Source organism: Glandiceps talaboti, chromosome 9 (genome assembly GCF_964340395.1).
Source record: "Glandiceps talaboti chromosome 9, keGlaTala1.1, whole genome shotgun sequence".
In the NCBI taxonomy this organism is placed as follows: domain Eukaryota; kingdom Metazoa; phylum Hemichordata; class Enteropneusta; family Spengelidae; genus Glandiceps; species Glandiceps talaboti.
This window is the reverse complement of record NC_135557.1, coordinates 17,145,677-17,171,096: the sequence shown is the minus strand read 5'-3', so window position 1 is coordinate 17,171,096 and position 25,420 is coordinate 17,145,677. Positions and strand designations below refer to the sequence as shown.

At 34.7% G+C, this 25,420-nt stretch overlaps 1 long non-coding RNA gene across 1 annotated transcript in view; it reads right to left on the bottom strand.

The window, feature by feature from the left end:
* The window catches only part of LOC144440517 (uncharacterized), a 100,169-nt gene that overhangs the window by 68,318 nt on the left and 6,431 nt on the right, over nucleotides 1-25,420 (bottom strand). The window lies entirely within an intron of this gene.

Genomic DNA, 25,420 nt, shown 5'->3' with positions numbered 1-25,420 from the left:
AATTGTACCTATGTTGCAAACGGGGACAGGCTCAGATTAGAGGTATGATATTTCCTGACTCCCCATTACTCACTGTTATAGTTTATATTTATTTGAGTAAAGAAACAGAAAACAAATACATCCAACATCGATGCCATACATGGTTGCATCACCATGGTGACAGTAGAAGCCATGGTAACAAATTCTTGTCAATGTTGACTTGCACCAGGGTTGTATCTGATTTTCATACTAATAATCATGATTTATTGATCGCAATCATGATTTTGCATTTGATAAATACTAATCACAATCATAATTGTCATCACATGATTCAAACTATGATTGACATAATTACAAGATGATATATTGTAGAAATCATATGATGAAGGAAATACTGAAAATGTAATGTGATGAAATTTTAATTGAAAATTTGGAATCATAGCTATCATTACAATGATGCAAAATGACTACTACCAAACCAGAAAAACTATAGAGTTTTAATTTCGAGGCAGTTTTCTTTTATCTCACATTTTTGTTGTGAATTACACAAAATACAGGCAGTGATAACACACACACATATAAAATGTTACATTTTATCTCACTGTGAAAACAAATAAACAGTTTTGTGTTTGAATCTTCATTGTTTCATCTGACAGTGATGTTGATTTGTGTTCACAGTCAGATAAAATGTATCATTTTTATATGTTTGTGTGCTATCAGTGTCTGTATTTAGTTGTATGTAATCTGTAACAAGAAAGCTTCTGTGAGAAGTGAAGAACATTGTGCTGCCTAATTCCAACTCTATAGTCATTCTAGTTTGGTAGTATCTTTATGAAATTTGTGAAAGTTATGTTTACTTGATACCAAATAACCAATCATGATTTGGATTGTCTGTCTGTTTGTTTGTTTAAAATCTTGTAAAAGTCTCGTATAAAAGGTGCTGTTTTCATAATGGTGTTACTAGCACCATAGAGGGCGCTGTTACATTTCTTTCTGTATTACTCCATGAGTGAGGATGAATGGTTTACAAATTCTATAGAGAGAACCAACCGTGACAGCTTGACAAAAAACACTCATTTCTTCACCGGATCTTACATAATTGCAAAAAAAAAATGTTTCCTCTCTTCCTAAAATGAAAGCTATCAAATGCTCTCTCTTCACAACATGCAAATGGCCAAAGTACATCAAAATAGAAATCCTAATTAACATGAAACATACAAATATTTCAAAACACTTTTCTTCCGCAATAAAAGGGTGTAAGTTGTCTTATTCTTAGGCGTCAACAGTAAACAAATACAAGAATGGTTGGAATATTTGACAAGTTTGACAAATCTGGGCTTTTTCAAGAAGTTTGATTCAATTTACTTATTTTCATGAGTAAGACTCAAAATCAAATATTCCACTACATTTTATAGGATTTTGTGAAAAATGCAATACTTTCAATCTATTCTATAAATGTATATTTTCATGAATACATATTTTCAGAAATATTCAGAATACTTTGAATAAACACACGCACACATGCACGCATGCAAGCACATACACACACATGCACGCATACACACACACACACACCCACACACACAGCACACGCATGCACACACAAACAAATTTAGTAGCCACGATAGCTTTTGTTGAAAAGTTGCTTGTTCGTAATTTTAAAAGAAACATCACAAACCCTGGATAAACCAAGTCAACGGACAAATCTAGATTTTATTTCAAATGTAAAGACTACCAAATATTTAGAATATTTTAAATAAAATAGATAAACACTTAAAACTGTCTAAACCACTTGGCTGTTTTTGTTCTGCACAATTTCATTTATTTTAGTTTTGCAGCACAGATACACATAGAGTGGAGTGTACATGTATGTACACACTGACAAATTTTAATTCACTTTGTGAAAAAACTGAAAAAATTGTCAAATATTTAGATTATTTCAGATAAAACAGATAACACTTGAAACTCTCTACACCACTTGACTGTTTTTGTTCTGCACAATTTCATGTTTTTATTTGTAGCAAACACCATAGACCCTGGAGTGAACCAGAGTGTACATATACACTGACAATTTTTACTTCACTTTGAAAATAAATTGTCAAATATTTATAGTATTTCAGATAAAACAGATAACACTTGAAACTGTCTACACCGCTTGGCTGTTTTTATTCTGCACAATTTCATCTGTTTTTGTTTTGAAGGAAAAACTAACAGATAACATTCCAATGTACTTCATACAACAATGGCCGACATACATTTAAGTACAACAATACAGACATCACATAACTGGTAGATAAAAGGAGGTCAGAACCTGACTTTTGGCAATACCACCTACCGCAGTGCTACTAATAGTTGATAATTAAGGCAGACAACAATCCCAGCATGATGTGTGATTATCCTAATTAATTTAATTACTATGGCTGCAGGTTGTTTACTTTACTCTGCCATGTTCACCAAGTCAACAATATTTTTTACCCACTGACGTGCTTCGTGTCCATTCATTAAAGGGATATACACCCAAGATGAACAATTTTTTGTGTGTGTTATTTTCTTTTAAGTGAAGAATGACATACATTATTGTACTTGCATGTTTAATTATAAAAAAACTTACAAGTTGTTGTTTACATTAAATACTCAGGTCAACACAATTTTCCCTTACTAAATACAAGTACTTCATGTCCATTGAATTCATTAAAGGGATATACACCCAAGATGAGCATTTTTTCCTGTTATTTTCTTACAAATGAAGAATGACATACATTATTGTACTTGCATGTTTAATCATAAAACTTCAAGGTTGTTATTTACGTTAAATAGTCTACCATTTCCACCCAAGTCATTAATATTTTTACCCACTGCCGTGCATCATTTCCATTGAATTCATTAAAGGGATATGCACCCAAGATGAATATTTTTTGTGTTAATTTCTTTCAAGTGAAGAATGACATACATTATTGTACTTGCATGTTGAATTATAAAAAACTTTCAAGTTGTTGTTTACATTAAATACTCAAGTCAACACAATTTTCCCTTGGTATAAAACTATCTCCAATACTAAATACATGTACTTGATGTCCATAGAATTCATTAAAGGGATATACATCCAAGAGGAACATTTTTCTTGTGTATATATTTTCTTTCAAAAGAGGAATGATATATGCTACAGAGAATCAGTGATAGCCTAAGCTGGCAACTAGCTGCAAAGTACGATACATAGTCACATGACAAGAATCGGTAGTCTGTTGATGTAGGAAACGTACGTGGAAGTGATGTATAAGCCTTGCTTGACGAAGTCTGTTAAATGTATTACGGAAAGTTTCTATTACAATAGCAATAGAAACAGCAATCAACACATTTAACGTGTGTTGTGTAACAAGGTCTGTACGTCACTTCTGTCCAATTTCAAATAAATACCAGCTCTGTACTGATAAATGAAAGTGAATGTAGCAATGTATTATATCTCGCTTAACATCCCAAAACAACTTGAATCCATAAGGTATTCTTTCCCTTTAAATTCAAGTCCATCAATTCATAACTGATCCTCCAAACAAGTCAATTACAATCATACACAGTATACCCTAACGCCATATCAATTCTAATAAATCTGTTTTAACAATGCATACTGTGCTAAATTATACATCAAATTCATACATTTTAGAGTATTTTTCCATCAGCCACATCAAATCTGATTAATTTTAAATCATTACCTATTCAGTGTTAAAGTTACTATCCCAAGAGATGTTGTCATATTTCCATTCTGACATTTTGAACGCCAATGAATAGATTCTTTTATTTTGACTGTGATATGTATAATAGGTTTGGAATTCCACAGTGGGTCTAGTGTCTACATCTATTTTGAATATCCCTACGAGGACCACATTGAAAATAAGTGTTTTTAAAAATACTTTTATATATTATCCTTGGTGATTTTTTTAATACCTTGTATTTTAAGATGTACTTGTATAAATTTTCACCTAATAAATTCAAATTTAAATTTCATATACATACAAACACTTCTAGAAAGATAATTAAATCGTGAGAAACAACACATGGTCGGGAATACAAATATGAAAATCTGTTTCACTTATTTTGGGTAAAATAATTTTAAAAAAAAATACATTTCAATTTTGACTGAAAACAATAGCTCTGTCTCTGTCTGTCTCCCCCCACCCCCACCCCCACCCCTCTAATTTCGGTCATTATCTACCTTGAGTGAAATTTATCAAAAATATCGTAATTTCTATAAAAAAAATACACAAAAATAAAATTATAAGGATGTCATTGTTTGTCATCAAATGAGAAACTGTTTGGATACATAATCAAAAATCACTTTTTTCAAGTTATTTTGACTTAAAACTACCAGCTCCACCACTACTTTTGAGGCTGTCATCTTCAAGAATTTACAAACAAGGACAGGACAAAATAATAATTTTCATCAAATCATAACTTAGATTTGAAAATAATTTCCATATTGCATTTTAGGGCAATTCTAATGAGAAATAACTGACTCTAAGGGCAATCATAAAACCACAATTTATGACTAAATACTGATATTTTGGATAAGAAAATACTGTAGTTCCAGGTAAAACTGCCTAGAGTGAAGATTAACTGATGCTATCACTTGTAATAGATACACATAGGTCTAACTATGCCAGTGTAGTAATAACATTGCCTTAGGCTGCAATACAGCTGAGATAGACGATCAGGGGGCGTCACTCGTAAATTATAAATCTAAACCGTAATACAGCTAGGTAATCAGGGGGCTTCACTCATAAATTATAAATTCAAACCGTAATACAGCTAGATAATCAGGGGGCTTCACTCATAAATTATAAATTATAAATTCAAATCCTACAATTCCCACAACCTGAATGAAATATTACTGCCTTCGCATATCATAAATATAATGAACATTCAATTTCTTGGTCGACACCGTAACTTCCACTCCACACGCTTCACATGCATTACTATAGGTGCACCTGAGAAAAAGTCAACTTCTTGTACTATTTGACACTATGGCATGAGGTAAAATACAATTGCAGGTACTGAGAATACAGCTAGATATGGAAAAATAATAAATTCAAACCTTACAATACATTGTAGTACAGCTAAATAATCAGGGGGTTTCACTCCTAAATTATCAATTTCAATCTCATAATATAGCTAGATAATCAGGGGGCTTCACTCCTAAATTATCAATTTCAATCTCATAATATAGCTAGATAATCAGGAGGCTTCACTCCTAAATTATCAATTTCAACCCTACAATACAGCTAAATCCCCGGGGGCTTCACTCCTAAAACATATATTCCAACACTATAATACAGCTACATGTAGACAATCAGGGGGGCTGGGTTTAGTGGTGGCTACAGGCAATCTTGCTGACATAAATATTGCATTGACTTAAACTTAACAGAGTCCAATTAAATACAAATAATACAATTATCACATACATGTATGATGTCCGCAAAATAAGTGTTAACGATACTTGCTACATGGCTGTCATGTTTGGTCTTTTTAAATATAAATTGGAAAAAAAGCTAGAAAGTGTATGAACATACCGGTATGTACGTACAATAACAAACATTTCAGCACACACTTTTTCAATTTTTGGCAAGTTATTGAGTTACAAACATGGACTTGGTATATGTTATTTTAAATTCTTTTATCACATAGGAAAACATAGTCAAGTTGTTTTATGAATAACAAATCCAAAACAAACATCCATATGGCCAGTTTAAACAAACAATAGCAATGTCTACTCTTAAAAGAATGTTAATTGACCTCATTAGAGGTCAAAATGTATGCAATTAGCAAAAGACATGTTGACAAATTAGACAATTAGCATATCTGACCAGACAGATTTTGTCTAATATAATTGGTATTAAATAGTGTCTGAAAATTCTAACTAACAACATTTCAAATTTATTCATCAAATTGTCAATTGATACAAGGTCAAAAGGTCAGTTTCTGAAAAGAAAACATGCCTCTAAAAGTATGGATTATATATTTGCAATAGCGCTATTTTGAAATGTTTTGCCTTTGGCGGGGTTGCTCTCTCTAGGTAGGTCATAGTCACTTCCGTTTTGTGATTATAATTGATTATGACCTTGAATATGAAGGTCAAGGTCATGGGCTGGTCAAGGTATGGGTGTTTCTTCTGATGGCTTGATGGTGACCCGAAGAAAAACACTATTTTTAACTTTATCATACAAATTTGCATTCAACCTTGAAAATGAAGGTCAATGTCAAAAGAGAAAGCTTTTAGGGTACAATACGTAAAACCTACATTAAACTATTCCGGTATATTGTGTATGCCAATCAATGCTTTCTGCATGTAGTTCATGGCATAATGTGACAAAACAAGTGTGGCATAACCAGGGTATGCACACGCACTTGCAGTGTTCTGTCACTGTACTTTCCCAAGCATAGAGAGTGAAGCAGAAAATACTGCAAGCACGAGTGCAAATATTTGCGAGTACCCACACTGGAACTCATGTGTCATGGGGGTTCTGTTGTTATCACTGTTTATCTGAAATGGCACATTTCCATAGAAATGACAATGCAATCACATGCTTTCGTCTAATGAATGATCATGCCTTCATTTACATGCAGATATGCAATAATGTTTCGGTATTATAGTATTGACTGTGGTGCAAATGCCACTAGTATGTACACACACCGGTGCAAGTAATCTCTGGTACATATGTATGTAGTAATATTGGTTTCCTTGACTTGACGTTTTAACTTCTAGTATGTCTCATTTTATCAAATCATTGATGTATTAGGTCTGAATATCAGGTTTGAGATCTGCCAGTAGTAAATTATAGTTATGACAGAACGTGCATCAGGAACCAATTTCCATGAAGTTCTTAAAATTTCTCCAAATTTTGCCAAATTAAAATGTTTTCCCTGGTCCTTTTGAAATAATGAAATAAATTTCGGGGGTTTAACATACTGTTTTCAAGAAATCATCCCTTTTTTACTTTCCGACACAGCTACCACAGTATTTGGCGGCCATATTGGATTCCCGATATCATTTTGACCTGTATTTCAAAAACGTGTACAATGACCCTTGAATTTTTTTTCTTGATTTTAAAATAGAATAGGTTTGACTTTTCATGACGAAATAGCACACTTTTTACATTATAATTTCCAAGATACAAACTATAGTCAGTAAAACGAACAATAAAAATACCTCTTAATATGGTGCAGAGGAAAATTGTCTCAAAAATGTAGAAACTCATTCATTTTTAAGAGTCCAAAGTACAGCTTAATCATTTCCTGTCTGCCATTAGTGAAGACATAATTGAACAGAATTGGTTCTAAAAAGCTGCACAGAATGTATTATGAAGTTTAAGTGTATGACATCAAGGAGACACAGAACGTATTTAGTTTTAAATCATTAAATACAGTCATAACATGACTACACACTAACTAAAGTCATTTTTAACCACTGGATAGTGGTGATTAAAGTCTTAACTCTAAGAGTAAAATGTACCTCAGAAATTGAAGCCTCAGACTTTGAAAAGGTCAATACTTAACTCAATTTCAACATCAAACTAATACAGTAACACAGTAACGCATCCAAACAAACCTGGATATTTTCGCTAAAGGCTTATTTTCGCTTGTTTCGGTGGAAAAGAAATGCAACTATAAGTGGTGACTAAAATGGCTTCTTATACATGAACACAATATACTAGTCTGGCAATTAGTAATAATTCATCGTGACAACTAGCTGAAGACTTATCCCTATCTACATACATACATACCGGTATATGTAAATGAATAATGCTACTTCAGTCTGAAATTGATACAATAATCCATTCAAGCATCCAAAACACCCCCAACCCACCGACAAAAAACAACAACATCTATAGTATAAATACAGATATACATTGCATTTCCCATGTAAACAAAGCTGAATGATAAGGTAAATACATCTATTCAAATTCAGAGTCGATAAAATAGCCGTTCACACATCCAAAAATCAAAGACAATGAACAAAGTATAAATATTCCACCACTGTTTTAACAATACAATGTACCTCAGCTGACAATACCATTGTTTTAACAAAACAACGTACCTCAGTTGACAATACCATTGTTTTAACAATATAACGTACCTCAGTTGACAATACCATTGTTTTAACAAAACAACGTACCTAAGTTGACAATACCATTGTTTTAACAATACAACGTACCTCAGCTGACAATACCATTGTTTTAACAAAACAACGTACCTCAGTTGACAATACCATTGTTTTAACAATATAATGTACCTCAGTTGACAATACCATTGTTTTAACAATACAACGTACCTCAGTTGACAATACCATTGTTTTAACAATACACTGTACCTCAGTTGACAATACCATTGTTTTAACAATACAACATACCTCAGTTAACAATACCATTGTTTTAACAATACAACGTACCTCAGTTGACAATTCAAATCACTGCATACACTGATTTACACAGATTATAACTGCATAGGTTGAGAGTATTACCAATTCAAATTCCACTTTGCTGGGCCATGAAATCTTTTCAAAACAGTGCCAAATTGAACATCAACATTCATGAATACTATACAGGAATACTAATATATTCCCTTGGGTCTCCGTATATACGTTTGTCAGTTACATGTATCAAAAAGAGAAGATTTCTCCTTTGTCTCTTTTCACACGCTGACAAAATCATCACCATTTTGACTAGGCCTAAAAAAACATTGTTTTGTTCTAGTTACACTGACCCACCTACTTTTTTACGCTGACCCTAAACTTTTATATTGAGAAAAAAAAATAAAATCATGAAAATTGTGAAGTCTTACAAGAAATAGTGGATGTGGAAACTGACATCAACTTAAAAAGACAATATAAAAGTTAAAACTGTTCTTCCAATCTGTAATGGCTGTACATCTGATGGGAAGAAACCAATAACACAGAGATCATATGGAAAATAATGGAAAACATAACTACCTGAACTAGACACTCACGAGTCACATATGAAAAAAAATATTTACAAAATATAAATAAATAATTAAAAATCTACTGACCCCACCTCTTCGAAAATTGAGCGTAATTGGAACCACACAATTTTTTTTGTCAGCTTCTGCATCCACTATTTCTCACGAGACTTCACTTTTTTGCACTTTTGATTTAAAAAGTTAAGGATCAAGTGACTAGGTGGGTTCGGGTAACCAGAATCAAACTATTTTTTTAAGCCTTACAAAGAAAACATTTACTTACTTGCTTTGATTTGATATTATTTAATAGTTTTTACATTCTCTTGATTACAAAATATATAAGAAATTTTTTATTCGTTTTCAATTTCTTTAAAACCAAAATACCAATAATCAGAACCCAAAGACAATGACCAGCACACAATGTACAGAGAGAGAGAGAGATAGGAAAAGTCATGAATTTGTGTAACTACAAAACTTCCCTTATGTAATCCTACATGTAGAATATATCAAACACTTCCCTTCCATGAATCTGTTGCCTTATTATCTTGTAAAGATACATCAAACACTTATCTTACGCAATATGACAATAAAATCTATGAATCTACTGAACTAAGTAAAATATATCTACACTTCCCTTCCATGAATCTGTTGACTTATTACCTTGTAAAGATACATCAAACACTTCCCTTACATAATATGACAATAAAATCTATGAATCTACTGAACTAAGTAAAATATATCTACACTTCCCTTCCATGAATCTGTTGACTTATCACCCTGCAAATGACACATCAAAAACTTCCCTTATGTAATCCTACATGTAGAATATATCTACACTTCCCTTCCAAGAATCTGTTGACTTATTACCTTGTAAAGATACATCAAACACTTATCTTACGCAATATGACAATAAAATCTATGAATCTACTGAACTAAGTAAAATATATCTACACTTCCCTTCCATGAATCTGTTGACTTTTTATCCTGCAAATGACACATCAAAAACTTGCCTTATGTAATCCTACATGTAGAATACATCAAACACTTCCCTTCCACGAATCTGTTGACTTATCACCTTGTAAAGATACATCAAACACTTATCTTACCCAATATGACAATAAAATCTATGAATCTACTGAACTAAGTAAAATATATCTACACTTCCCTTAGGCAATATAAAAATAATCTGTTGAACTAAGTAAAATACATTCAACACTTCCCTTAGTACGCAAATACATGAATCTATCGACTTCTTTATTACCTTCTGAAAGATACATTGACACTTCCCTGGCAACAAAAAACCTAAAAGTGGGATTTTTCATAATATTTTACGCCCTAAAAGTGGCATAATATTTTACGCCCTAAAAGTGGCATAATATTTTACGTTCTATACAATCCATCTGGAATTTCCTAAACTTTATTTTGAACAAATAAATATCTTATTTTCGGTTTTAAGACAAATCATTATTATTTGCTTTCAGTATCTAGAATGCAAATACTTTGTTTTCAGTTTGGGAAACAAAATCCCTTTTTTCACAAAGAGCACTGAAAGTTATAAACAGTGTTTAACAATACGAAAAATCAGGGATGTTTGACAACAATTCTATCACAAGGTGGGGGATAAGATAATGATGAGAATACAACTCAATGAATGAGATGTAAAAATAGAACGATACACCATTTTATGATTTTGTTTTCTGTTTAAAAGTGAGTGTTTATTAAATGTACGAGTCAAATATCTTTTTATACATATCTTCTCAGCACTCACAGACATCAACAAAATACAGGTTTGTCATTTGTAATACTTTCGTCATTTAGACTATGTCCATAAACAAGTCGACATAATTTGTTGTCAAAATTTAGAAATTTGTTGATTATTAAACGTGTTTAAAGATAAAATCTCCACCTCTAGAAGTCATCTCTTGATTTTTCAAGCATGCAATTGACACTACATTTATATTTCAACAGATACCCCCATATGTTTTGACAACTAAATGTTCCAATATCACGTAACATTTCTTCCACACACACTAGCTTTCCGGAAAACTGCAAAACTGCAAAAAAAAGACACACACAACATACGTAGATACTTACACAGAATGGCAGCAACACGATGCTCCAATGGCAAACAGCAAAGAGATGATCAAACAGAGAAAAGATCTGAAGACGACTTCACTGTTTACAAAAGCATGTGTGCTACCAGAAGTCAAATGCGAATGATTCATGATAAAGGCTCGTCATAGCTACACTGTAGCTACAGTGCGTCCCTAATGGCCCATTTCACTTAGGAGCCATCGTCATGGCCCAATCCATCAATTATCTGACTAATACTAACACAATTAATATTTAATCATAAATCCTTCGCATAGGTTAATGCATAATGTTGCTTCCACTTACATTTCTTCGTCCTATCCGAATCTCATATTCACATTTTTCAAATCTTCGCGATTAACTTTGCAACTTAACACATTATTACTACTAACAACATCAGACCTGCCACGTGATGACGCAAAAACACGTAAACACAAAGTATAAATTTCGTCAGACAGTTGTATAACATAATATTTTATGTGTGTGGCTTAATTATTGATTTTCACCATTCTCCAATCTGTTTTTCAGTGAGTAATAATATAAGAAGCAATTGCATAGACTCCCTAGTAGTACTGCTATTGATATAACACAATCAAGCATAAATATTTAAAGATCGTAATATTGTGAAGGCAGGGGTCAGACTTAAATAAATACCTACATTTCAGAGCAGGAGTGCGGGAGCTCCACAACGAACAAAGCAATCTCTCTATTGTCTAATTTTACTTTCTTCTCTCATAATAAGATTAGGAAATGATTAAGATATAACAACTCAACAATACACTTGATTTAGCTATGTCTACACATTTCAATAATTAGTGATAATGTTCATTTAAAGTTGCGGCATTTCCTTTTACGATATCCCTGTGGGTGATATTAATAAAAACGCCTTCCTTTAATTATTATGTACTTATCATATCCAGCTGTCACTGGAAGCAAACTACAATACAGATATATAGTCTCACTTTGAATGACCTCATCTTGTGAGAGAATACAAGAAAATCAATCAATTTATGATATATCTCATCCAAATAGTAAGAGAAAATTTTCCTGAATATTGTTAATTTATCAGAAGACTCACAATAGTGGCAACAGAGATTTCACCTTACTAATACTGAGTAAAAAAAAATGTTTCCGATCACTCAGCCGACCCTAGTTTAAGCCACTGACCCTAAATATTTTTAAAACATTTAAGATATGCAGCATTTTGTCTTCTTGACCTTCATGCACATGTTTTCTTCCCCTAGCGATATCTGTACATATTTCTTCAAACTGTCACAGAAGGGCTATTCTGACCAACACTTTGTTTGCTTTTGGGTCGAAGCAATATTTTTCAAGAATAAAAATCAAAATAAAATAAAATCCTAACCGACCTACCCTATTTTCTGAGGCTATGTAATTGGTTTTTTTTTTCGTCCAAGAAAGATACAAACTAAAACTATTGTTGTGATGATGTTGATATAAGCTATTGAACGGACATTGGTTTCATTATACTATTCTCACAGAAGGGTGGCATAACTGATGACTTCCACGACTTTGCAGTGTATCTTTAAGGGACTTCAGATAACAGAGGCACTGCTATCACCCACTAGTTTGTGCATCGAACAATAATAATTTTATAGTTTGTGTCTCTCTTCGTAAGCAGAAAACCGAAATTGCCACTTTTGTACATACTTTATTATATAATCACCACATGCAAACATGATGACGAAAAAAAGTTTGAGAAATAGTTTGATTGGTTTGCATGTAAACTTAGAAGTGGTTCCAAATTCATCTCTCCACCCTATTGACTGAGTCCTGCCCAGACACCCCTCATCTCAATGCAGGAAAATAACTTTTCTAAACATTTCAAGTGCTTGGCAGACAAAACAATTAGTCTTTAAAATTTACAGGTACATAATGTTTCACCTCTTAAGCAAAGTATCAACCATGTCCAAACAACAAATTACCATCATTCACCTGGCATTTTATTTAGAACAAAATGAAGGAAAATACCTTTGAGAATATTTGGTTGTTTCATCTCTTCAGAAAAATACTAACCCTGTCCAAACACCCATCACCACCTAGCATTTCTCTTTTAATAATCAATGAAATATCTTTTAAAAATATTTTGGTTGCTTAGCAAGTAAATCTGACAGTGGTTCAATTTCATGGCTCACAAAGAATACAAAGCCCTGCCCAAACCACTCTTCACCATCTGATATTTCAGTTAACACAATACAGGAAAATAACTTTGAGAAATATTGAGTTGCTTAGCACGTAAGACACAAAAGTATTCAAAATTTCAAAGCTCATAATGTTTCCTCTCTTGAGAAAAGTCCTGCCCGAACACCCTGCATCAAATGGCACTTCTATGAAATTCAGCACCACTGTAATTCTATCTCTTGCCAGACAACAATACACCCCATGTGTGAAAACTCCAAACCCCCATATGGATTAAAGTGACCTGGAATCATTCCGCCGACATGTTCTATTATTCTTGCACTCCGTTAATACAACTCATAAAATTCCATTTCCGATCGCCATGTTTCCAAATTACTTTTCTGATCCAGATTTAAATCCTGAAAAGCCATACATATATCTCAGTAAAATGATTCTCAGTATTTAATGATGAAGCTTGCAGAATTGTGGTTTTCGTTCAACCAATTAGTGAAATGAATACACAGCTACAAAGGTCAGACATCCCTCAAGACTCATTAGAACGTTAAAGTCACCTGCGATAATGATCTTTGTTCTGTGCAACTCTCCTTCCTCATATCCAGGCTAAGTCATAAAGGAAATCAGCAGACTGCTATTATTGCCTATTGTCTGAAAAACACACTGTTGGTGCCATGATTAATTCCTGAAAAGACGGATCCATAAGTACCGGTAAAACACCAAAGAACTCACACATGTATATATAAATGGGATATGTCAGGCAATGCATAGGTGTAGATGAAGTAGGCATCCGACTCATTTTGTGATTACACATCTGTACATGTGTGTATGCAGTTGGCATTCACTTGGCTCAATATAGTGTTTTTTCCTAAGCTTTAGGAAGCCTGGTAACTGAGGAGGGATATCTGGTAAATTTGCATAGATTTCCACACTTCGTACCATGATTTCGATAGGGAACTCTGATAAAATAATTGGGTAACTGTCTGATTTAGTTATTAAACATCCGTATGTATATAACTGCCATTCATCTGGTTCAGCATACAATGTTTTTACTAAGCTTTGGGAAGCCCTGTAAGAGAGCAGCAATATCAAGTAAACTATATATTTCTACGCTTTGTACCATGATTTGATTAGGAACTCTGATAAAATAACACAGAACTTGCCTGTTAAATTTTACATAATTATTACAGTCATTAATAACAACACTCTATATGCAACTTGCATTCTTCAATTTACACTTATCAAGTGTATCTATGCACTTGCCATGTGTTTGGTATAACTCATTATTACATACATACCAGCAATTACTTGCACTGGTGTGCACACATACTAGTTATATTTTCACTGCAGTGCAATATCGAAAACATTATTGCATACCTGCATGCAAATGATATGCACATGAGGACGCAAACATTCATTCTACACAAAGTGTGCGATCACTTGGTGTCATTTTTACTTGTTACTTGAACAACATAAACACATATTAATAACAATATCTTGAGATGTAAGTATATCAATGAATTGCACTGGGTGACTCAAAAGAAAATCAAGGAATACAATCCACTCTGAAATGGTCAAATATAGTGCCAATGGCATTGAAGCACAAGTGTACAGTTTTTCTTTTAAGGGGGAAATGGGTGAAATTTGGTAAAACTGACACAAATTTCCATATGTTGCACCATAATTACGGGCAAATCTGGGGAACTCTGGTAATTTTTACTTTTTTTAATAAACACAGTGACTGCACTTCCTGTTAGTTGATTTTTATTACCAGGGGTCCGAGTTCTGAGTGCCTATACCCTAACAGTGTAAAACAACTGTCATTAATATTCAGTATGTAACTTAAATACATTATTGCTGCTGACTCCCATGATGCAATGGCCCACAACAAAGATACCCTATACCGGCACAAAATCAACTTGATGTTCAATATTTTGACATCACAAGTATTGTAGGTGCTGTAAAATAATGAACCTAAACTTTACGAAAATGACTTCATTTCCTGGAGTGGCATTCCCCTTTAAGTTGGTATAGTCTAGATACCATCCATGTCAATATTGCTCTGGATTACTAATTTTAAACCTTGTGTAATCTTACTCTAAATCTATGATTTCTTTTGTTAAATTTCAGAAAAATTATTGTAACGGAATTATGCACGCTCTGAAATTACTACGCACAAGAAAAGTGTGTCTCATGGAAAATGGTGATTGATGCATCAACATTTATAAAGTCTAAAACTCTTTCTCTTGTTAAATTTCAGGTAATGGGATTGCAACGAAATTATGTGCTCCTCGAAATTACGACTCACAAGGTACATGGTACACTACTGGTAAAAAATGATGATTGATGATGGATTGACAACCCAAAACCATAGATATGTGTTTCTTTGCATTAAAAAAAAATCAACGTTTTCCACATTCAAAGCAATTAACATCTGAAATTACTGCGAACAAGAAACACATTAAGTATGGAAAATAACGATTGATGTCTCAAAATCACATAACTGTATAAGTGTGTTTCTTTACATATAAAAAATCAGCGTTTTCCAAGAATCAAAGCAATTAACATGCATGGACCTGATAGGTAAATTTACGATCAATTTAAGTTCCCTTCGTTTCACAGTTCCACACTCATTTTGCCACGATGAGGTGTTTATTACTCCTCCTATAATTGATGGCACGGATGATTTACACAGCCAGGGGATTTAAGCACAGACACTTTCATTTTACACTTGTTATTTTCTGAACTAATCCCCTTACTGCCAACCTGAACTATTAAAATATGATAAATGTGTAACATCTACTTTTACTCTAGTGCTATTTCTAAATCCTCAATTTGGTTTCATTCTACTTTTATTGAGATGTACTGGTCACAGGTATTAGCTAATTTTAACTAAGTAGCTCATAAACTTAGACAAGGTAGATGGTAAATAATACGTATGAGGGTGGGGAGCAGCTGAGCCGGGTGGGTACAACAGGAGATTTCCCCCATCCTACTGCTTGAGAAAACGTAGAAGTTAAATTAGACGCCTGTACACTATAATTTGAAAAACAGACATTTATACAACAATACCGCTATTTTGAAATATTTTGCCACTGGTGATGCACTCACTCTAGGTAGGTTTTGCAATCATAATCGATCATATCCGCGATAGTGCATGCCGCGGCAAATAATCCTGTGAACGTACTTGTGGAAGACTAAGTTGATCATGACTGTCATCGCAATATTGCTTAAGATTTATTTGTCTTGAAACATTGAATAAAACTAGTGTACATGTATGTTCACATCATAAGGTAGTATTTTTTAAGACAGGAACTTACAAGTGTTTTCGCTAGATTTCATCGATGTTAACACTGGACTAGTCTGGTGTCAGTCTGATGTTAACACTGGACTAGTCTGGTGTCAGTCTGATGTTAACACTGGACTAGTCTGGTGTTAGTCTGATGTTAACACTGGACTAGTCTGGTGTCAGTCTGATGTTAACACTGGACTAGTCTGGTGTTAGTCTGATGTTAACACTGGACTAGTCTGGTGTCAGTCTGATGTTAACACTGGACTAGTCTGGTGTCAGTCTGATGTTAACACTGGACTAGTCTGGTGTCAGTCTGATGTTAACACTGGACTAGTCTGGTGTTAGTCTGATGTTAACACTGGACTAGTCTGGTGTTAGTCTGATGTTAACATTGGACTAGTCTGGTGTCAGTCTGATGTTAACACTGGACTAGTCTGGTGTTAGTCTGATGTTAACACTGGACTAGTCTGGTGTCAGTCTGATGTTAACACTGGACTAGTCTGGTGTCAGTCTGATGTTAACACTGGACTAGTCTGGTGTCAGTCTGATGTTAACACTGGACTAGTCTGGTGTTAGTCTGATGTTAACACTGGACTAGTCTGGTGTCAGTCTGATGTTAACACCGGACTAGTCTGGTGTTAGTCTGATGTTAACACTGGACTAGTCTGGTGTTAGTCTGATGTTAACATTGGACTAGTCTGGTGTCAGTCTGATGTTAACACTGGACTAGTCTGGTGTTAGTCTGATGTTAACACTGGACTAATCTGGTGTCAGTCTGATTTTAACACTGGACTAGTCTGGTGTCAGTCTGATGTTAACACTGGACTAGTCTGGTGTCAGTCTGATGTTAACACTGGACTAGTCTGGTGTTAGTCTGATGTTAACACTGGACTAGTCTGGTGTCAGTCTGATGTTAACACTGGACTAGTCTGGTGTCGGTCTGATGTTAACAGTGGACTAGTCTGGTGTCGGTCTGATGTTAACACTGGACTAGTCTGGTGTCAGTCTGATGTTAACACTGGACTAGTCTGGTGTCAGTCTGATGTTAACACTGGACTAGTCTGGTGTCAGTCTGATGTTAACACTGGACTAGTCTCATGTCAGTCTGATTTTTTTCAATATCTACAGCATAAACTTGTAGACAACCCCTCATCCAAACCATCTAGACAGATCATCTTGATCAATACAAATTACAAAGCCATATCTGGTTATCCCAATCATGTCATATAGATATTGGTAAATACAGCAATTTCATATGTTCTATCCGTATAATTATATAACTCAACATCATAGTTTTAATGTACTTTGTTTTATACATATACATAAATTTGCTTTTGCCAATATGTATCAAATTTCATCATAACAAATACAATATTTTAATGTTTTTGCTGATATGTTGAATATATAAAGAACAAACTGTGAAAATTATGAGTCAATATCTTTATTTTTAAGAAAGTTACGACATTTTTACTAAGTAAAGAATGGGGATGAAAAAAAAGCCTATTCAACAACCTTCAGCAATCCTCTAGACCCAGTAATCTGGTAGACATAGCAATTTCATATGTTTCATCTGTATTATTACATAATTTAATGTCATAGTTTTGGTGTACTGTAATTCATACATGTTTAAATCTCAATTTTGTAGACAAGCTATGACCCAAATCATCAGAACATGTCTTATCGATATAAATCTGGTAGACATAGCAATTTCATAGGTTTCATCTGTATCACTGTATACATTAATAATACCTAGTACATTTTATTTTATATACTGCAATCATAAATTGCAGTATATAAATTGCAGTATAATTCAATCATAAATTGCAGTATAATTCATTAATATAAATCTGGTTAATATGGCAATATGTTCCATCTGTATCATTTCATAACTTAATATGCTATAGTTTTAATATGCTTTGTTTTATGCCTGTATAAATTGGCTTTTGCCATTAAGCCATATCCAAATCATCTGGACAGGATCTAGTAATATGAATCTGGTAAATATAGCAATTTCATATGTTCCATCTATATTATTGCATAATTTAATATTATGGTTCTGGTGTACTTTATCTCGGATACATCAATTCTTTTGTGAAAGAGTAACCATCCAAAACGTCTGGACATATATATTGTTGCAAAAGCAGGTCAAGCCAGTGAGTTCAATCATACTTTCAAAATAAATATTGCATAATGCTGAAGTATTAATTTACATGTACATTCTCTCATTTCCAGTCTACGTTTGGAAAGTTTTGATGGTTGAATGGTTAGAGTGTCTGGCTAGGAAAGCTGCATATTGTCAGCTTGATAACTTGCTATTACCTTCTGTTCCTGAATACCTTGCACTAGCTATTGTTTTCGATCCGATAACATATTCACTGAAAATTGTGGACACACCAGTATACATTGTAATGTTAATTAGAGGTTTGTTTTATCCATATGTTGTACAGATATATAGGTTGAAATCTTGATTGCGTTGGGGGTGCTGATTTTTGAGTGCGGACCCAAAATATCAATTTGATTGGATTCATTGTACCATACTGCACCACGTGTACTGCTACTGTAACATGACTCTGTTTACCCACAGGTGATTCAATATTGTCCAGGTTGTACAATAATACCAGGAAGTCATTATATCTGACAAAAGAATATCATAAATTATATTATACCAGTATATTGATGGCGCAAATCAAGAGATCTGATTGGTCTAGACATCGAACTAGCATGTCTAAAATGAGCGATAATACACAGTTGGCACGCGTCCAAATTTTGATGTTCACTGTTCGTCTATGAACGTTGTAGTCCATGCAGGGATGGGGTGCAAATGAAACCAGAAAATGTTGCGTCTTATCTTGTTTCCGATATTTTCAATATACTGGTATAATATAATAGCGATAAACCACCCCTGGGAATGGTATACCATTCGGTTTTGACCAGTGAACTCAATATATGCACTCGCTATCGCTTGTGCGTATACTTCGTTCACTGGTCAAAACCTCTTGGTATACCATCCCCAGGTGGTGGTTTATTGCTTAAATATTCCCTATCTCTTACTATGTGGTGAGTCGCAAGAAATCCCAGTATTTGGCTATCATTAGAGGTGCACACTGATCAACATTCTACTTGTATACTTTTATAATAATCAAGTCTTTCTGTTGGATGTTGGTATTTTCACCAAAGCTTGCAAATTTAGCTTGTGACACTTTCATGCCCATACTAGGAGGCAGATGTATTCCTTGGTACATGTACGTGAGTAACAAACTATATAACTTGGCCAGACAGCTTTTAAGTGCCTTTATCTATCAACAATTTCCGGACATCATTCAACCGTAGTGATCCATATGGCCACTTTGTCATGCTACAAAATGAAGGCAAAAGAAAGGTAGATACTCCGGATACACTGGACAACATTGTCACACTAGAAATGGGACAACATAGTCACACTAGAAATGGGACAACATTGTCACACTAGAAATGGGACAACATAGTCACACTAAAAATGAGAAGAAAGACACCATAGACATACTGGAGAGCATTGTCAGGCTACAAAAGGATGAGAAGATATCCCCAAAATACTGAACAACTCTATCACATGGAAAGGAAGGGAAAGGAAGGGATAGGAAGAAAAGGGAAGGGAAGGGAAGACATCCCAAACAGACAACTTTAGTCACACAACAAAGGGAAGAGAAGACCCCCAAAGGGACAATTTTACCACACTGTGAAGGTAACGAAAAACAGCTCATACTGGACAACTCTGTCACACTCTTAAGTGTGGGGTGGGGGGACACCCCGGACACATTAGGCGACTTTGTCACACTCTAATTTAGAGTCTAAAGGGGGGGGGGGGAAGAGAAACCCGAGACATACAAGAAATCTAAACCACTTTACTACATCTATAGAAGGATGAGATCACAGACAGCGAAATTCTGGGTAAACCACTATTATCCGACAAAAAGGAAGTCACACTAGACAGACTACAGACTACAGCAATCTACAAAACATAACACATCACAGATGGGCAATGTCTCTTTGAAATCTTCCTAATTGTCTTGATGGAAAGTTGATTCAAGTATATCTATATGACATGACTCATTAATCGGGTCACTTGAAAAAAAGAGTTAACTACACTCCAAGTGAATCAATTTGTACTAGGTTCATTTAAAAAAAAAACCTTGGCTACAGCCATATGTCTAAGAAGCAAATTTTGTATACCATATGTTTGTTCATTTGAAAACAAAAAGAATACATTGCCTATGAAGTGAGTTCTGTATACTACGTTTGTTCATTTTAAGTTTGTCCATTTTAAAACAAACGGCTAGAGTAGAGTGTCTTATCAAGTGAGTTTTGAACTGTTTTTTTTTCATTCTAAAACAAATGTTGGCTAGAGTAGATAGTCTATGAAATGAGTTTTATATGACCAGGTTTTTTTTCATTTTAAACGAACGTAAAGTAGCATGTCAATGAAGTGAGTCTTGTATGACTGGGTTTATTCATTTTAACACAAACTAATGTAGCCTGTCTACAAATTGAGTTTCGTAATACAACCATTTATTTTACACATCGATGGTCATGGTACTTTTCTACACTTTGCAAGTAAAAGCTAATGGGTCACTGCGTGGGTGTAGTCGAGTTTCTCATATTCACTACATAACAAAGTTTGGAAATAGCCTAATCACAAACATGGCATATTTGGAAAAAAAAAAAAAAAAAAAAAAAATTGTTTCTGGTCAGGACATTTTGTCTAAAATGGTGCGATGATGCAATTTTTTTTTTATTCTCAACAAACCTGTCACTCAGTCTACTATTTATGGCAGTTAATATTCTTTTTATTGAGTATTTTAGAGCAAGTGTGTATGTGGGGCAGATGTCATTTGCTTGTTCATGACTGCCTCTGCAGTTGTCTTCACTTACTTTGTTGTTTGGTCGCGACAGAACAGCACCCTGATGCCCTAGTGTTGAAAAAGCAGGAAGAAACCCAGAGGAAAACATGAAGTTCGGTATGGTGAAACTGGTAAAATGACATGGACACCCGGTAGACTTTACCTAGTTACCATCCTAAAACAAAAACACTGGATTACATGTATATACCCTGGGTCAGTCTATGTTATGACAACCCTTGTGCATATTAAACGTCGCGAGTTCTGTAGTGCTCAAATCATCAGTCAAAACATTCCAAATCACCATTATTTTCCATTTTTTTTTTTTATGAATTATGCTTGAGGAGATATATTATTTCCGATATTTTTCTTCATTTAGTCAGAAAATGCTCGACTCAAGGGATTATCACTCCTCATCTAGTGATATGTAGTAACGAGACCCCTTAGGTCACTCATATTTTCCTTTGCAGAACAAAGTAAAATATTAGGGAGTAATATCATACCCAATACATGTTATTTTCAATCTTTAGAATAAATTTTTCAAGTTTAAAATACAGAACCATAATTTCAGTTTCAGCAAAAAAGAACAGCATCGAAAGAAAAATATGATGTGAACTTTTATTGTAAAAATTTCCGCTACAGCTATCCAATAAAAGCACAGCTGCTTTGGTAGGCAAATCGGTTAAAAATGAGAATATAACTCATCTCAACTTGTTAAGTACATTGATGAAAAGATAAATGTAAAGTCCCCAAGTCAAAGCAATTAGAGATTTATTGGTGTCACAAGTGATTGTACTAGGTACAAATAATGAATTGCTTCCATTAACTCATAACGAAAGTGTTGCAATATCACTTTACCGATATCTCCTAATTATACCTCTATGTCATCTCACAGATGGTACGTTCCATTGTTCTGGCACATTCCACTAGATTGTGAAGGGATGATCAGTCAGAAATTGATGTGTAGCTGCAGTAAGTCTGCACACTTATGAAGGAAGGAAAAGTTGGACATCACTCTATCTAGTTTTCATTCCCATGAATGTAATATATATACAAAGTGTATGAGTGGAGGGACAGGGGACAGAAGTTGAACTGTCTATGAAGTTCATTCCTTAAAGTATGATAAACTCATAATAATGGAGGGGGAGGGGGGGGGGGGGCGACAAAAGTTGGACATCTCTATACCAAGTGTACTCCCCTTGCACTTGTATGTTTTTGCAAGTGTGTGTGTGTGGGGAGGAGGGTGGTGTAGTGGGGGCAGTTATATCTCTCAAGTTAATTTCCCTCTACATAATATGTATAAGGAGGAGGGGTAACACAGTTGGACAGCTCTCTAACAAATGTATTCCCCTATATTTATTATGTTTGCAAACTTACAAGGGGGTGGGAATAGGGAGGGGGCAAATGTTTTACTGTTCTCAATCAACTTTATTTCACTGGAGTCTCCTTTATCAACCTGCAGACAAGGGGATATAGCATTTGAAAATAAGACACATTATCTATTCAGATACTCCTCTACAGTATAGACATACAATGTACCCATAGAGGAAAACGTACAAACAATTTGATCCATTCTCTCAATTCAGCCTACCCTGAGGGTGGAGGAAAACAAAACCATGGGAGGGGTAGAGGGTTTAAAAAGTTGGACAGCTTCTCTACTTCTTCACTAGTTATTCCAATACAGTATGCTAGCTTACCCTGAGGGTGGAGGAAAACAAAACCATGGGAGGGGTAAACCGTAAAGTGGTTGAAATTTGGACAAGGTCTCGATCTACTTGATTTAGTCATTCCAACACAGTATGCTAGCTTACCCAGAGGGTGGAGGGAAACAAAATCATGGGAGGGGTAAACCGTAAAGAGGTTGAAATTTGGACAAGGTCTCTACTTGATTTAGTCATTCCAATACAGTATACTAGCTTACCCTGAGGGTGGAGGAAAACAAAACCATGGGAGGGGTAAACCGTAAAGAGGTTGAAATTTGGACAAGGTCTCTACTTGATTTAGTCATTCCAATACAGTATACTAGCTTACCCTGGGGAAATATAATGTCACTACATTTTGACAGGCCTCTCAATCCAGCCACTTCTCAGCCATATGTTAGCCAACCCATTATGAAATGACATTGATGTATTATATATATATAGCTATCGAATCTGAAGGAAGAGATATGGTGTGTTCCTGAATTTACTTGAACAACAGCAGCAGGCAGGGAATCGTGCATGGATACCAACACAACATATCACCAGTTATTATAACTTTGGTTATCAACCACAATTTTTATCAGTTGATGGGAGAACCGCTTTGTCTCCATCTCAATCCTTTGTTCTAAAAAATGTCCAATTAATTCATAACACATACAACATAGCAATGCAATTACCATAGCAACACAACGCAATCACCACACACCAGATGGTTGGGTGTAACATTATCGTGAAATTTCTCCTATCTGTTAATTGCGAGTCCGAAAAATCATTGTTGCAAATCTGCAAGAGGGTCATCAGTCATGTGATTCATGCATGTGTCACATCTTCTGATTATCCCTTGGGAACATACAGACAATAGAAAGAAAACCCCTATTTTGACTCATTCTGAAAAAAATTCCTCACATTTCAAGAATTGAGGCTACAAATCCCAAAGAGCTCCTAAACCAAATCGCCACCTCGATGATCGTGCAACTGATAACGCGCTTCCACCGGGAGTAGCCATCTGTTTCGATAAAACACGCACATCCTGGGCAACTCATAGTCATTGTCAAGTAATAGGTAGCAGTCATTACGCCATTATAGCAGACAAAGGAAAAATCTGATCACTAAAAACGTAGCACTGCCTCCTTTAAATACCAACCAGGGTGGTCTAGAGCCCACAGCAGGAAATCTATTGTACTTGCTTGATCCAGCACACACCTTTCATTCAGGTTGAATTTGACAAACAGAGATACTCATTAGATGTAACATAGTATGCCCACATTGTACCGGTACCTTCCCTTCTTCCCACCACTAGGGGAAGATATTTACTTCAGGCCAGTGTGTCCTCGTGAATCAGACTTAATTTGTTGTTTTTGGTCAAAATCATAAAAAAATGTTTTTCGTTGTTAGTTATTGCAACATATATAAGGAATAGGGAACATTAAATTTTGGTGGGTCAATCACAACAAACTGTTGTGCATCAGTGGTGCGTCAAATTGGCTTAGATCGTCTACTGCTTCTCACAATACACAACACTTAACTACAGCTAAAATTTGTCCTTGGAAACCTTCTAAGTTGTTTCACACCCAAGAACACTGGTCTAAGTCATCTTGCTAATAATACACGGTATCGTACACACAAATGATCCAAACACTTAACATTAAAACTTGTTTCAATTTTCTTCCTGAAAGCCTTTAACACTGTTAACACCTTAAAGACACTCGCCCAAGTTCTCTCAGCATAAATAAGTACAAAGTAACAACAGTGTGATCAGACACTCACTGATTTAAACACCTAAATTCAAAGACTTCTCAATTTCGTCCCTGAAAACCTTACTTTTCTCACACTCGAAAAACACTGCACCAAGTTGTCTTGGCATTAATACATGGTGTGATCAGACACACTAAATGACACAGCCACCGAACATTCAAACACTTCTTAATTTTGTCCCTGAAAATGTTACTTTTATCACACCTTTAAAAACACTGGCCCAAGTTGTCTTGGCATTAATACATGGTGTAATCAGATACACCAATGATTTAAACACCTAAAATTCAAAGACTTTTCAATTTTGTCCATGAAAATCTTACTTTTCTCACACTCAAAAAACACTGCACCAAGGTGTCTCGGCAGTAATAAATGGTGTGTGTGACCAGACACAATGATTTTAACATTCAAACACTTCGGAATTTTGTCCCTGAGAACCTTCAGTTTTTCACACTCTTTAAAACACTGGACTAGATTGTGTCTGCATTAATACATGGCATGACCAGACACACACCAATGACCATTCAAGTGAGAATCATATAATGTGAAATGACTCTCCACAACCCAAAGTTTATGAAAATACCTAACTTCCTGGCGTCGCATTCACCTTTACC